At 40.6% G+C, this 16434-nt stretch overlaps 2 protein-coding genes across 19 annotated transcripts in view; one reads left to right on the top strand and one right to left on the bottom strand.

Annotated features, from left to right (window-relative positions):
- Positions 1-16434, bottom strand: part of CCDC83 (coiled-coil domain containing 83) — a 68205-nt gene that overhangs the window by 41364 nt on the left and 10407 nt on the right. For 3 of the 11 annotated variants that reach the window (XM_040489530.1, XM_040489538.1, XM_040489540.1), the window contains exons 1-2: positions 5715-5847; positions 5362-5437 (exon numbers count right to left, since the gene is read on the bottom strand). The gene's annotated coding sequence lies outside the window, so the exon portion shown is untranslated. Of the gene's footprint in view, positions 1-5361; positions 5438-5714; positions 5848-13577; positions 13666-16434 lie in introns of those variants that run through there. The other 8 variants (XM_040489533.1, XM_040489541.1, XM_040489532.1 and 5 more) reach the window with 7 other exon arrangements.
- SYTL2 (synaptotagmin like 2) overlaps positions 5941-16434 on the top strand; it is a 144007-nt gene continuing 133513 nt past the window's right edge. For 4 of the 8 annotated variants that reach the window (XM_040489520.1, XM_040489522.1, XM_040489521.1 and 1 more), the window contains exons 1-3: positions 5941-6081; positions 8385-8445; positions 11556-11690. The gene's annotated coding sequence lies outside the window, so the exon portion shown is untranslated. The remainder of the gene's footprint in view (positions 6082-8384; positions 8446-11555; positions 11691-16434) is intronic. The other 4 variants (XM_040489525.1, XM_040489527.1, XM_040489526.1 and 1 more) reach the window with 4 other exon arrangements.

Genomic DNA, 16434 nt, shown 5'->3' with positions numbered 1-16434 from the left:
TTTTCTTTTTTTAAAGTTTATTTTGCCAGAGATTTGAGCACACATGCTCACATGTGCAGTGGGGGTGGGGGGGGAGGGAAGGGGAAGGGGAGGGATAAAAAGAATCCCAAGCAGGCTCCCTGGTGTCAGTGTGGAGCCTGCAGTGGGGCTTCATCCCAGGAACTGAACTGGGAGATCGTGATGTGAATCGAAATCAAGAGTCAGCTACTCAACCAACGGAGCCACCCAGGTGCCCTTTCCTACCTAAACTTTCTAAGACACTCACCCCCTTATGTTATCCATCTACATCTCTTGTCCCTATCAAGCTTTTCTAAGAACAAGAACTATACTTTTCCAGTCATTTTATTTCTCCACAGTGTTACTGCATATAATAACAGCTCAGGAAATGTCTGTTAATTTTTTTTTTAATTAAGACAAAACAAAAGAGCACAATTTTCTGTGAGCTAGAATCCAAAGAAACTAGAATCCAAAAGAATTAGGTATGGCTAGGGTTGTTAGAGCAAATAAAAGCACATATTCAAATGTTTTTTTAAATGGCTAAAAGGTTTACAAATGCAAAGTGATAATAATAATGTAATATTTAGCAGTCACTGCTCATCAGCTATCGATTGCTTTTTATCTAATAATAAAAAATTATCAAAAATAATAGATTTTAAGAGTGAAAAATCAGGTCCACTGTTCACAGATTTTTATAGTGAACAGGAATACTTGATGGATTTTGTATAGGTACTAAAGTACTTCTTTTCAGATTATAATCTTAACAGATTTTTATCTTCTAATTTCCATTAAATAAAAACAATAAGTGCCTAAGCTTCAATCAAAGTACTACTACTTTGATTATTTATTTATTTAGATGGCTTTGATTATTAATTATTTATTTAGATGGCTGGGAAGTCCATGAGAGTGGGCATGATGTAATTCTTGTGCATTACTGTATTCCCCACCTAGCACAAGTAGATGCACAGTAAGTCCTTGTCAAAGGAAAAACTGGATGGATAAATCAGGCAGACATGTTTTAATCCTATATCCACCACCTATTATCTATGTGAGCTTGGGTAGGTGACTTAATCTTTCTGAGCTTCAGTTTCATCATCTATAAGTTAAGAGCAAAAATCATACTTTAAAAGCTGTTGTAAGGATTAAATAAGCCATTATTTAAAGCACCTAGCATAGTGGCTGACATACAGAAAGAGCTTAGTTAAGTATTATGCCCTTTTAGTTAAAGCTCCAGATCAGGCTTTTTCGAACTCCGGGTAACTAAAGCAGAGGATGTCTACCCAATGCCAAGTATAATGATGTGTGGAAAAACTAATCCATGCGGTTTGCTATTGTCAATCTTCATCATTGACTTGGGCCACTGACTCGGCAATCTACATAGATCACTGAGATCCACAGTGGAAAATGTCTCTGAAATGAAACACTTCTTCCTAGACATGCTGTTTTCACACCTAGACCTCCAGTGAGGCTCAGTCTTTGTGTCTGAGACTTTTCTTTTCCAGCCAGTGTGCTCATCTCTACATTCTAACAGATTCGAGTATATGTGAATGCAAATATACTATATAATACTTTCCAAATGAAAAGCACACAGCTGTCAACAAAAAGATTTAACACATTAACACCGAGTAATATATTAAGTGGTATCTTCTCAGATGTGAAAGTATTGAGAATAATTTCATAAACTACACAATAAAATGTGTCATTCTCCCATCACAGTTCACAGAAACTTGTAAGTTGAGTAAAGATTGCTTTTGTTTTGTTTTAGATGCAGAGTTGAATTTTTATATTATTTTCTATTTTAGAATTAGAAATTTTAACTTGACTATTGCACAAAGAGATAACATGCTGACAAGTGTATCATTTTGCAACAATAACTTACTACTTAACAGTGATTGTTTTACTATAAATATTTTATTTAAAAGTTAAAACAAATGTTAACATTGATCTATAATTTTCCTTCTGAGTCATATGAAGGAGATCAAGTGTTAGAGTTTCCATCTATAATACCCATCTGGTGCTGGAGGAAAAATGACCTCATCTTGCTCATTACCTCAGTTACCTGGCTCTTAAGTTTTCAGCTCTCTGACTAAAGTATTATTAGTTACCTAACTGCAACTCATGGCAAAGCACTTTAACAAACTATGAGTGAAAATGTGGATCCATTAGCACAAATTATTTATCCATAAACTATTTTAAGATTCATTGTTTTACATACTTTCCAGAAAATCAGTAAGCAGAGGATTGGCCTCTTAATAGATGCATTTTTGCAATGAGCTAATGACATTACTTCAGAATGTCCTTCTACATTTGATAACGTCCTACAAACAATGGGGATTTTCATAAACATTTACAAGGATTGACGGTTCCTGTCCACCTAGAGGACTTCTATCTCAGCAAAGGGTGAGGACCCTAGAAAAATATTCACACAGTAATGTAGGTTATCTTCCAGGAGGTTTTATGAAGAATAATTCTTGACAGATGGACACCTAATCTGTGTGTCAGTAACTGCAAACATCTATCTGGTGCCTGCTCTGTGCATGGCACGTTACCTGGTCCTTAATTATAACATATGGAAGAGGCAAGATCTCTACTCAGATGGATAGGAAGAAAGAAGCATACTCTAGTAGGACTTTAAGAAAAATAATGAACAACTTTAAAAGGCTAGCAAGATTTTGCAGGCAATGAATGCTCTGGAGATCTTTCAGATGGTCACAGTATGACCTTTTGTACTATCTGTTTGTCCTTTCCCAATGCTCTTTGGGCATTCCATAACATATGCCATAGAGCGATGGCAGGCGAGGAGGCTAGGTTTGAAAGACTCAGGTCTCCAGCCTTTTCAGAGCCTACTCCATAATCCAAAACATATTCCCCAAATGCTTCTCAGTGGAAAGGAAGAAGTCTGTTTAGAAAAAAATGGACATAGAATAGCCATCTTATTCAAATGTACTGTTATCCCATAATGCTTTACTTGACTCTGCAAAATTACCCCCCCAAAAAACCAAAGAGTGCATTCTCAGGATCCTGGCTCAATACTGAGAAAGCTCCTAATGACTTTTTTCATGACTTTGTGGAGATATCCAGAAGCCTCCTAATGACTCTTTCCAAATTTTGTGGAGGCTGAGAGGGATGGCAGCTCTGCCCTAATAGCTTTTTTGACATTTGAAATGGATTCTGATGTTTGTTATGTAGATTAAAATGGAAGATATCTACTTAACAGCATTAGTAACGGTAAAAGTTCTGAATATGATTTCATCAGAGATTGAGGGCATGATTTAGTGAAAAGATCTCTATATGGGTGGGAAGTCTCGAAGTCTATCTAGTACTGGCTCTGCCATTAACTAGCTGTAAATGTGTATGTCTAATAAATAATAATAATGTAGTAGTATCCCATTATAGTGTTAATTGCAATATATATTTGAAAGCATTCATGGTGTTATATGCTCATTTTCAACAAAATATAATTCCTTTAATACTGAATAACAACTAACCGCTTCAACAAACCATCTTTGGGTTTTCAAAAATATATGTTGGAACATATATTTGGAATATATATTTTCAAAATATGTTTTCAAAATATATGTTGGAACATACCTTGTTGGACACAAAGTAGATGCTCAATAAATGTCTAATTTGAATGACCTGCAAATAATGTATACTCACTTTCTTTATCCATGGCCCTATTTATTTTCTCATAATGTTGTATATACCCTGAATTTAGAAAGTAAATCACTTTTAAATTCAAATTCTCACTTATGCTAGAACATATTGTTAATACAATATTTAAATGTTTTAGAAATGCTTTTCAGTGTAGGGGTGCCTGGCTGGCTAAGCCGGTTGAGCATTTGACTCTGGATTTCAGTTTGGGTCATGATCTCATAGTTTGTGGGATTGAGCCCCACATCGCTTGGGATTCTCTCTCCTTCTCTCTCTGCCTCTCTCCCACTTGTGCTCTCTGTCTCTCTCAAAATAAATCAATAAATAAACATTTAAAAAAAGAAATGCTCTTCAGTGTATGTTAAAAAGCGCTGAATTCATTTAAAGCCTTTTAGTAGTGAGAATATCACCTAAAAGTTAGCTTAAAACAAATTCAGTCCTTTTTTTGTATAGATTATGTATATACAGCCCAAAACAGCTTTAAAATGTAAAACACAGCCAGTTTGGAGATATGTTAAACAACCAAATATTCAAATCAAGATATTTAAAAATATCTGGATAAATAACACTTTCAACTTTCACATGCCTAATTGGTGATGTACATTACATTACCATGTATTTTTTTCACCAATACAAATCCTTTGGTCAGTGGGACATTTCTGAACTGCAGTTCCCAAATTACACTTAGCTTCTGAATTGGTCTATCTTCTGATCCAGATTTGCTAATAACAAATAGTTTGAGAAGCATTATATTATACTAATTTCTCTAGCAACCAGAACTACTACATTTTTCCCCAACTCCTGCTGTCCTTCAAGCTTAGAAATGTCAAAATAAAAGAGACATAATTATGAAAAGAATGTTGTGAGGATAATGGAAATACATGTAGTATTTTCAAACTCTGATGGTGGAGGAGAACCAATGGGCTTCCATTTTCAGAGAGCAGTGGTGAATACAAAGAGATCTACTGGGGCCAGGTCTTGGGGTGGCAGTAAGGAAATCCATAAGCAATTATCACACACACAGTGATAAATACCCAGGTTTATTGTTTTCCTTCTCTGCCTTAACAGAAATATATATATATATATATATATTTTTTTTTTTTTTCCTTCAATGGGACATCTGCCACTACCCAACCACCTCCTCAACTCTCTCTTGCCCAGCAGAGAATTAATCATGGAGTAAGAAGGGGAGTGAAGAACAAAGTACTGTACAAATCTAACGTTAATAAAAGAAAGAAACCTAATGTCCTGTTCAGAAGGATGTTGCAGCATCCACGGCAAGGAGCTAAAGCCAATCTATGGACTGTGGAGGAGAGTGGGGGCGGGGGGAAGGCCATCAGCAACACTTAGAGCACTCAGGTAGTACCCTCGTGGGAGGGCTCCATGCTGGCTCTGAGAAGGTTGCAGGGAGGTGTGAGTCCTCACTCAAAACGCATTCACAAGACCAGGAATTCGGTGAGAAGAGCACTAAGCAAAGCAAGACTTGAGTCTAGTTCTGGCTCCTCCACTAGTGAGTTTTATAACCTTGAGTCTCTAATCCCCTCTGACCCTGAGTTCTCTTCCATCTTTCCTACCTCCTGTCCGGGTTATCAGTGAGGCTCAAATGCTTTGGGAATACTGTCAAGCGATAAAGCTCCACACAAATGGAAGGATTAGTTTACTGAACACCTATGTGCTAGAGGCTGTGAGGGCACCATTAAGGTCACAAACCTGAATCACATTCAGCTCCTGCCCTCAGGAACAGATCTCCAAGGGCGGGCAAATCAGCAAGTCACCGGGGGTTCTACTGCAAGGCGAAGAGAGGTTAATATTTTGATCAGTTCAAAAAATCTCCCTCACTGTCTCCTTCCTGAAGAGGGGCGGGCCTATGAGCACCCCTCCCGGCGGTTTCCCACGGTCCAGGAGCAGGGTTTGGTGGAGGACGCCAGGAGGGAGCGACCCCAGGCCCGCTTGGGCGTAGAGCAAGCCCCAGGCCTGGTGGGGGTGGGACGGAGATGTAAAGTCTTAAGTGCCAAACTGGAAGGAGTCAGGGGTCGAGCGAGGAGTCCAGCCAGTCTCCCTACCTTCCCTCGACCGCTTCCAGGCGCGGATGCACTGCAGTGGGCCCGCAGGTAGCACTCGCGTCCTGCCGGCGGACCAGGCCCACCCACTCCCCTGCTGTAGCCTAGCCCTCCGTTTCCTAGGCGATGGGCTCGCGAGGGCTCCCCCCCCCCGCCCCAACTCCGCCACGCGCCGCCGCGACCCGCGGGCCGGGCGCGCCACCTGGTGGCCGCACGGGGAGGAGTCCAGGCGAAGGGCACGCACGGACGCCTTCGCAGCCGAGATCGCGTCCTCCCGCCTTCTCCCCGCGTGATTTTGACCGCCACGACTCCCCCTGTTGATTCCATGAAACACACAACTCCCTCCTTGCCTCCCTGGAGTGGCAAACCGGTAAGTGGTGAGTTGTGTGGAGACGTGACAGCCGGCTCTGCTCTGTGACCGTGAGCGGGTCATTTGGGTCTGTGTGTCTGTTTCTTCCGCTGTAAACTGAGGCACAGACCGCTCTGGGTTTCCTAGCAGCTCACGGGATGGGGAAAGGAGTGTATGCGCGTGGAGGGCTTCTGCCGCACTCTGCCCTTCAGCGACCAAGGCTTGTCTTCTCTCTGCTCTTGTTTTGGGTAAAAGTTCCTTCGGGTTTGGCTCCAGACAGAATTGCAACCCCCTGGATTAAGTGCTTGTATGATAATGTCCAGCTCTGAAAGATCCTGAAAGATCTGAAAGATCCTGCCTCTTTTGCTTGTCGCTTTGCTTTTTTTGCTCCTAAACCTCGAGAAACCAACGCAGGTTCGTCTTTGCCCCTCCTGATACTTTTTGCAGCTCTGTCCTCATTTGAGAAAAGAATATCACCACACACCTACATCCTTTAAGGTTCCCCTTTCCTCTTCTGCATTTTTCCTCATCCTCTGCCTCAAGACAACAATTTCTTACGCCCTGGCACCACCTACTTAGGCCACTAACCTCTGTCTCAGTTATTTATCCCTCTGTCCTGGGGAGACGGAAGTGAGGCGCTCCCTGGAACCTCCACTCTTAATTAGTCACCCTGTTTGGCATTCTTGAATTCGATTTTTAAAAACTAGTTTATCATATGTTTTCTAACTAGTGCTGTGTTATATTAATAACAAATTCAGAACTTCGTAAAAGAAGGGAATTGAAGCAGTTAATACGCATAATAGCTTTTGGCTGAGAGAGTTTTTCTCATCAGTAAAAAGTCATCCAAAAAATAACCAGTTTGAGACAATTTATGTGTTTTACCTCATTTGGACCTTCCTTTATTTCCATCAGTGTTGTGTATTTGTTAAATGCCAGCAGGTTGCTGGGATCTACAAATCTGATAAAGGTTTTTAAGTACTTGATCTTAACTAGAATACCAACAGGTGGGATTATGGGGTAAAAATATTAAATAGAGTGCTGTTGCAGGAGAAAAAAAAAAGCTACCACCAAAATTTTTGAAGCGTGGGGATTATTTTTGTTAAATGGAAAAACAATTTTGTGATTATTCAGTACGTTGAACTCATTCCCAAATCATTTCCTATAAATCTTAGACCTGCTTCTTCCATGAGAGCCTGGATCCAGGGTCAGAAATGTACTCTTATCCCCTCATTTATCTCCTGGGCAGTTTTTGTTATGGTATTTGCCAGTTAGTGGTCAAACAGTGAAGCCAGATAATCATTTGCCAAGTTTCCTCATTTGACTTTGGTTTTCTGTTAGCTCTGCCATGTTGAGTGATGTAGAAATACAGGTAGGAGAGTTTCTGTGGTAGAAAGAGCCAGATATGTTGTCTGATTTGGCAGAATGCCAGAGAACCTGTTTGGTATGCACAGTTGCTAAAGATTTTATACTTTTTCAAAATTTTCACCCACTTTTACTGAGGATCGCTACCTCTGCAAACAGACTCTACAGCAATCAACTAAATGCATTCATATTAAATCTCACAATAATTTTTAGACGCCTGAGCTAGTAGATTAACATATTGACTTTGTAAACCAGTTAAAACTTTTAGTAAATCAGAAAGTTTACTGAAAATAAGGTTACTTTTCAGAAACAGAAAAACCCTGATAACTTCTTATTCAAAAACTTTGTTCCTGACAAATATGAGATAATTAAATAGGTGTTTTGCCAAAAAAAAAAAAAAAAAAAAAAAGTCGGGGTGCCTGGGTGGCTCAGTTGGTTAAGCCTCTGACTCTTGGTTTCTGTTCAGGTCATGATGTCACGGTTTCGTGAGTTCGAGCCTCACGTTAGGTTCGGTGCTCAGAGTGTGCAGCCTGTTTGGGGTTCTCTCTTTCTCTCAGTCTCTCTCTGCCCCTCCCCCACTCACGCTGTCTCTGTCTCAATAATAAATAAATAAACTTAAAAAAAAGTCATGAAGTAAAATATTCTCTTGAGAGGAAAGGCTTACATTACCTTTATGCAGACACTGTAACAAACCCATAGAGGGGATTGTGTTGTGATGCAACATCCATTGGCATGTTTCAATATTGTAAAATGGGATTGTTTCCCATCTAATTTATATGGGTCCTAACTTTTTCTTTTAGGCCAGAGACATAGCTCTGCAATCTCTCGTCATCTCTTCATTTCTTCACACCGAGTTTAACTTGAATGACCAGAACTCTGGCAAAAAGAGGTCACATCTCTTTTTTTCCCCACATACCTCCTCCTCCTTACTAATTTTTTATGATCTCTTCATTCTCTCTGAGGGAGAGGAGCCCAGAATGGTAAGCAGGAGCCAGCATGCCATCTCCCAGGAGCCTGAGCCAGGTAATACGGACCATGCCTAAGGGCTTTGGTGTCTGATGTCATGAGACCAGTTAGGCTACAGTGAGTTGCTATGCTTTTGGCAGTTTTAAAATATGACTACATAGGTAAATGTACAGATCAATAGAACGTGACAAAAATATCCAGAAATAGATACACAAAAATATATATACATATATTTACATATATTTGACTGTATATTTTATTTTATATATATACATACACACACATATAGGTAGTTGCTTCAGACAGAAGTGGCAAGCTAAATAAATGAGGCAAGGATAGTATTTTCAACAAAGGCTACTGTAACTATTGCATATGTTTGGGAAAAAAATGAGTCTTGACCTGACTATGCACCTTGAAAAAATTAACGCAAAGTGAATCATAGATCTGAACATAAAAGCTAAAACTATAAAACTTCTTGAGTAAAACATAGGAGAAAAATCTTTGTGATCTTGAGTAGGCAAAGATTTCTTTTATAGGACACCAAGAGCATGAATTAAAAAAAAAGAAAATAATAATTTGGACTTCATCAAAATTAAAAACTTCTGCCCTTTAGTCAGTTTGAAGAAGATGAAAAGGCAAGCCACAGTCTGGAGGAAAATATTTCTTTACAAAAATGTTTTAATGTTTACTTTTGAGAGAGAGAGAGAGAGAGAGAGAGAGAGAGCGAGCGAGGGGGGGAGGGGTAGAGAGAGAGGGAGACACAGAATCTGAAGCAGGCTCCAGGCCCTGAGCTGTTAGCACAGAACCCAACGCAGAACTTGAACTCAAGAACCATGAGATCATGACCTGAGCCGAAGTCGGACGCCCAGCTGACTGAGCCACCCAGGTGCCCTCAGGAGGAGAGTATTTAAATACATAGACCTGACAAAAGGCTGGTATCCGTAATTTATAAACAACTTCTAAAGCTCAATAGTGAGAAAATAACCAGTTACAAATGCCAAAAGATTTTAATAGACACTCCACAAAAGAAGATATATCAGTGATCAATTAGTACATGAAAAAAAAAAAAAAAAAAAGGGGGCGCCTGGGTGGCGCAGTCGGTTAAGCGTCCGACTTCAGCCAGGTCACGATCTCGCGGTCCGTGAGTTCGAGCCCCGCGTCAGGCTCTGGGCTGATGGCTCGGAGCCTGGAGCCTGTTTCCGATGCTGTGTCTCCCTCTCTCTCTGCCCCTCCCCCGTTCATGCTCTGTCTCTCTCTGTCCCAAAAATAAATAAACGTTGAAAAAAAATTAGTATATGAAAATATGCTCAACATCATTAGTCATCAGGGAAATGCAAATTAAAACCCCAATGAGATACTGCTACACACCCATTAGAATCGCTAAACTTAAAAAGACTGACAATCCCATGTGTTAGCAAGGGTGGGGAGCAACTAGAACTTTCATATATTCTTGCTGGGAAAATAAGATGGCACAACCATTTTGGAAAGCAATTGAGTGGTCTTTTATGAAGTTAAAACATCTATCTCCAGTATGACCCAGCAACCCCACTCCTAGATGTTTATTCAAGAGAAATGAAAATGAATGTTCATAACAGCTTTATCATAATAATCTAAATCTGGAAACAACCCAGATGTCCATCCACAGGTAACTGCTAAAACAAAACATTTATAGACATACAACAGAAACTACTTAGCAATAAAAAATAAATGAACTATTGATTCATGCAACAAACAACATGATGGGTCTCAAAAGAATTTAGCTAAGTGAAAAAGCCAACTGTAAAAAACCATATATGGTGTCACACAAAATTCTAGAAGAGCCTGAAAGCAGATTAGTGGTTGCCTGGCACTAGGAGGGAAGGGTGAAGGGATTGACTGCAAGGAGGCAGAAGGGAACTTTGGGATGAAGGAAATGTTCTGTAGCTTGATGGTGATGGTAGTTACAGGGTAATACATAGTCATGTGCTAAAACTTGCCAAATTGCATATTTAAATTGGTGCATTTTATTGCATATAAATTATACCTTAATAATTAATTTATTTTTAAAAGAATAGCTATCAATTCTTTGATATTCCTCCCATCAAGAGGTGGAGTCACTTCTTGAATCTAGGTGGTCTTATGACTGCTTCAACCAAGAGAATATAGTAGAAATGACGGTATGTTATTTCCAGGGCTAGGTCATAAAAAAGTACAGCTTCTTCTGGGTTCTTTCGGGATACTTGTTCTGAGGGAAGCCAACTGCCATGTAAAGTTCATCTACTTGGAGACAGCCATTCTGGAGAGGCCAAGTGTAGGCTCTGTGGTAATCTATTCCAATGGAGACTAGTTTCTAGCCCAAAAAGTGCCCAAGATGTGAGTGAAGCTGTCTTGGATCCTCCCAATCGGCCCATCCACCAGCTGAGTAATGCTGAGTTGTGCCATAGTTGATGCCACAAGGAGCAAGAGGTCGCCAGTTGCTATCCTGCAGAATCTGGGATACGATTGTTTAAAGCTTCTAAGTTTTGATAGTGTATTAGTTATCCATTACCATATAACAAATTACTCCAAAATTTAATGGTTCAGGACAACAGCAATCACTTATTATCTCACAGTGCCTATGGATCAGGAGTTTGGGAGCAAGTTGATTGGGAAGTTCTAAGTTAGGGTATCTCATGAGGTCAGATGTTGGGCAGATTCTGTCCCTGCCTGAAGAAGCTTTCAGTCTAGGGGGAGTGAGGAGTAGACAAGTTAATAGGCAATCACAACACATTCGGCTGGTCTGTGGAATAGGGGTAAAAGCCCCTGAAAAGGGAAAACCTAACCCAGTCTTGAGGGTCAGGAAAAAATTCCTAATGAGGTCTGAACAGAGACTTGGCAATGAGCAGGCATTAGTCAGTTTGGAGGGTTGGATGTGAAGGGGGCTGGAACAGAGGGATGGGCATGGGCAAAGGCCTAGAGGTAAAGATGAAAATGATGTGTTTTTTGGAGCTGAAAGAAATTTACAAATGCTTAGAGAATAGGTTCCCAGAGAAAGGAGAGGAGCTAGCCAGTAGTCACAGGTCCTCTGAACCATCTTTCATGGTGACAAAAGTTCACTCTGGCTACAGTGTGGAGGGGTTGGGAGAGGTCAAGAAGGGGACATGGTCCAGGATGAACTCCACTGATCATACTTCTTTCTTCTGCCTAAGGGCCTCTCACTTAGGTCTAGTTTCTTGTCCAAGACACCGCCTCTGCCTTTTGCAACATTGCAATGATTGGCAAAAAGAATGACCTCATCTCTCTGGCTCAATCTTGCCCAATCTCTGGAACCTTCTATGACTCAGGTGAGATGCTCACCCCCACACCAGGAAGTAGTCTATGAAACTTTGCCTCCAACAAACATATTAAAAGAATTAGAACATAGGGAGCGACACTACCTCACATCTGGAGAATGAGGCAGTATGGATTCTGACTTCCATCTTTTAAGAACTGTTTGTATAATTGTTTTTAGTTGATTTTTTTTTTTACTGTGGTAAGAAACACAACATAAGATCTACTCTCTCACAAAATTTTAAGTGTATATTGTTGTTAACCATAGGTGCTGTATTTAGTAGCAGATCTCTCCAATTTATGCGTCTGACATAACTGAAACTTTATACCTTTTGAACGGCAATTACCCATTTTCCCTCTCCAAAGCCCTGGCGAGCACCAATCTACTCTCTGCTTCTATGAGTTTGACTATTTTAGATCCCTCATATAAGTGTATTCATGCAGTATTTATCCTTCTGTGTCTGACCTACTTCACTCAGCATAATGTCCTGCAGGCTATTGTTGCAAGTGGCAGGATTTTTTTCTTTTTCTAAAGCTAAATAATATTCCATTGTATGAATATACCATGTTTTCTTTATAATTTAATTTAATTTTTTAAATATTTATTTATTATTTAAAAAAATTTTTTTTAACATTTATTTATTTTTGAGACAGAGAGAGACAGAGCATGAATGGGGGAGGGTCAGAGAGAGGGAGACACAGAATCTGAAACAGGCTCCAGGCTCTGAGCTGTCAGCACAGAGCCCGACGTGGGGCTCGAACTCATGGACCATGAGATCATGACCTGAGCCGAAGTCGGATGCTTAACTGACTGAGCCACCCAGGCACCCCTATACCATGTTTTCTTTCTCTATTCATCCATCAAGGGACATTTAGGTTGTTTCAATATTTTGGTTATTATGGATGATGCTGCAGTGAACATGGGAGTGTAGATAACCTCTTTGACATCCTGATTTCAATTCTTTTGGGTAAATATTCCAAAATGGGATTGCTAGATCATGTGGTAGTTCTATTTTTAATCTTTTGAAGAACCTCCATACTGTTTTCCAAAATTTGAATATGCAATTCAATAGCTTCCCTGTCTGTTAGAAACAATGATTTAGAATAGACTGTGGGGGCACCTGGGTGGCTCAGTCAGTTAAGTGTCTGACTTTTTATTTTGGCTCATATCATGATCACATGAGGCTCTGCACTGACATCATGGAGCCTGCTTGGGATCCTCTCTCTCTCTTGCTCTTGCTCTCACTCTCTTTCTCTCTTTCTCTCTCTGCCTCTATCTCTGTGCCTCTCTCACACTCTCTCAAAATACGTAAATATTAAAAAAAAAGAGAGAGAGAATAGACTGTGGGAAAATGTGCCATATAAAAATATCACCAGAAAAAGAATTTGATACAGATAGTATGTGTTAAAACCCTAAATAATAGTTTTCTTAAAGTTCTCAAAACTTTTGACTTAACAGACTGGATCATACCAGGGATAGAAAATATATAACATTGACTAATATCAGTATTAATCTTTCCAAATAAATGTATAAGTTTAATGCAGATCTATAAAAAAAAAAGTTTGCACTACTGTGTATCAGCATTAGCAAATCCAAGATGGTGTGCTATATTTTTAAATAAAAAGGGGCACCTGGGTGGCTCAGTTGGTTGAGCATCTGACTTTGGCTCAGATCATGATCTTGCAGTTCATGAGTTCGAGACCCATGTTGGGCTCTGTGCTGACAGCTCAGAGCCTGGAGCCTGCTTCAGATTCTGTGTCCCCCTCTCTCTCTGCCCCACCCCTGCTTGTGGTCTGTCTCTCTCTGTCTTTCAAAAATGAATGAACATTAAAAAAAATAATGAGGTTTTGGGTTACTCTCTATGTTACATATGGTGTTGAGGAAATACTAAATATTTTACCTTTTATTCAGCACACTGGCTGAGAACATCATTGCAAAAGACCACATTATATGCTTCCATTTAAATGATATGTCCAGAGAAAGCAAATCTGCGGTGACAGAAATTGAGAGATTTCAGTTGGGGCTTTACCACAGTAGGGTCACCAGCAGGGGGACCACTTGGAAAGAGAGTTGTTCAAATGAGGGATGAGGAGCTGAACAGAGGGCTGCAGAGAGAATAACCCTTGGTCCCTGGAATCGAAAGACTCTACTACTGAATGCACCTGACTTTGGGAATTGCACATTGTGAAGTCTGGTGAGACTAAGAGTCATAGGATACAGAACCATGTTTTGTTGATTCTTATTTTAAACATGAAATTTGGACTAGGACAGTCTAGAGTTTTTCTGAAGCTGCTGACCAGCTTTGTACTTGGATAAATGACCTCCTTTCTGTACCTTAATTTCCTCGTCTGTAAATGGAGATAATATTTCATACCTCTCAGGGCTGTTCTGAAGATTAAACACCTAGTGCAATTCTTGGCCTATAGTAGGTTCTCAATGGATATTAGTTCTCCCTCATACTCCTTATGAAATGTTATTTTAGAGAGAATTCCAGAAAATAGGAAAACATGGAGCTCTTCTGGGTCACATTTCCCATGTGGTTGGAGAGGGCTTGCTCCACGCAATTTGCAGCTATATCTGGTGGTACCCAAATATGCATCTCTAACCCAGCTCCAAACCTGTGTACCCAGCTGCCTACTCAGCATCAATTAGATGTCTCACAGGCACATCATGCCCCAAACACATTATCTGTTACCCCTCCAACTTGCTGATCCTCAAAGCTATGATCCATATTGAGTAAATAGCATCAGCATTCACCTAGCTGTTCAAGCCTGAAGACTTGACTCTTTCCTTTTCCTCAAATCCCAAATGAAACGAGTCTTCAAGTTCTGGCAGTCTATCTAGTGATTTGGTACATTGAACCTATTCATTAATTTTCATCCAAAAATATTTGTTGAGCAGTTACTATGGACTAGGCATCATGTCAGGCTCTGTCTTCACTGCTTCCTCCCTAGTACTGATCACAATCTTCTTCTGACTTGACTGAAGAAATAGCTTCCCTGTTAGTTGCCCTGAATCAGCTTCTTACCTCTTTGAATCTTTTCTCCACATGCTACCAGAGATTCGTTCCTTTGGCTTAAGACTTTAAATGGCTTCCCACCTGGCACAGCTGGTAAGACTTTCTAAGATCTAGGCCCACTAGGCATAAGTCTGGTTCCCTGATATATGCTCCGGTCATTGGTGGGGTTCCCCCCAAAACAAATCCTCAGACTAGGATTTGAGTGCAAGTGGTTTATGTGGGGGTTAATCTCAGGAAGCTGTGGTAGGAAGATAGAGGAATGAGGAAGGAAGAAAAAGAAGGCTATTCAGAGTGCCTTAATGAATGGATTCATGGGAGGTGGGTAACTGGGGCTCAGTCTCACTGGGAAACTCTGGGAGACAGTATACACCATAGCCTGAATTGTGTTCCCCCAAATCCATATGTTGAAGCCTTCATCCTCAATATGCCTATATTTGGAGATAGGGACAATAAGGAGATAATTAAAAATTAAGGAGGGCCTATAATGAGATCATAAGGGTGGGGCCTTGATGCAGTAGCATTAGCGTATTTCTAAGAAGTAACACTAGGGAGCTCCCCGAGGTCTTTCTTTCTCTTCGTGAGAGAGCACACAAAGAAGAGGTCACGTGAACACACAGTGATAAAGTGGTCATCCACAAGCCAGGAAGAGAGGTTTCACCAGAAACCACCCATGCTGGCACCCTGATCTCAGCCATCCAGCCTCCAGAACTGTGAGAAAATACATTTCCGTTGTCTAAGCCACGCAGTCTATGGCATTTTGTTATGGCAGCCCAGGCTTAGATAGTATAGAACACCCAGAGGGTGAGGGAGCTGCGTAGTTAACTCTCAAGTCTTATTCACCATGGGTTGAGGACTGCTCCTGAGGGCACTGATTCCTTGGCACTGACGGCCCGCACCATACTAGGGCTGAGCATGCTCCTGCCTGCTGTGGGCCAGAGAAGCCTTACTCAGCCTGAGAGTCTCTTGCAGGAAGAAGCCTTTGGCTTGCCTGGTGAGTGCTGAGGGGATATGAGCAGGGCAGTAGTGGCCTCCACAGCCCCCAGTTTACTTTCCATCCGTAGCTCTGCTTATCCGTATAATGACTCATTCAGCCAATGTGTTAGCTAAGGCTATAGACAATATCTCTCTGCTTCACAAATGTATTGCCAATGCCTAGCACAGAGCCTGACAAGTAATAGTTGCTCAAGAGATATTTAATGAATGTTTGGATAAATAAATAAACGATGATCCTTTTCAGAAAGTAACCCAGGGGGCACCTGGGTGGCTCAGTCAGTTAAGTGTCCGGCTCTTGGTTTTGGCTCGGGTCATGATCTCATGGTTTGTGAGTTCAAGCCCCATGTCGGGCTCTGCACTGGCAGTGTGGAGCCTGCTTGGGATTCTTTCTCCTTCTCTTTCTTCCCCTCCCCTGCTCTCTCTCTCTCTCTCAAAAAAAAAAAAAATAAACTTAAAAAAAAATCTTAAAAAAAAAAAACACCAGAAAGTAAGTAAGGCATGTCATGCTCTGTATCTGACAAATAAATTACACATGGAGCATAAAACCTCTAAGTTATTGTGACACCTAAATCTCTATATTCACATAAATTACTGAACTCTCTTTACAGTAGCTGATTAAAAGCTTTACTATGCTTTTTAAATAAAGCTTAAGGTGTAAATTTTTATCCTTTTGCAACAAATCCTAACACCTTTTTTCTAGACCCAGGCCATTCCACATGTTGTGCTGGGTTTGGAAAGGATAAAA

This window comes from Herpailurus yagouaroundi, unplaced genomic scaffold, assembly GCF_014898765.1.
Source record: "Herpailurus yagouaroundi ecotype Mexico unplaced genomic scaffold, PumYag 180, whole genome shotgun sequence".
NCBI lineage: Eukaryota > Metazoa > Chordata > Mammalia > Carnivora > Felidae > Herpailurus > Herpailurus yagouaroundi.
Note: the sequence above shows the minus strand (reverse complement) of the source record. Positions and strands in the feature narration are given on the sequence as shown.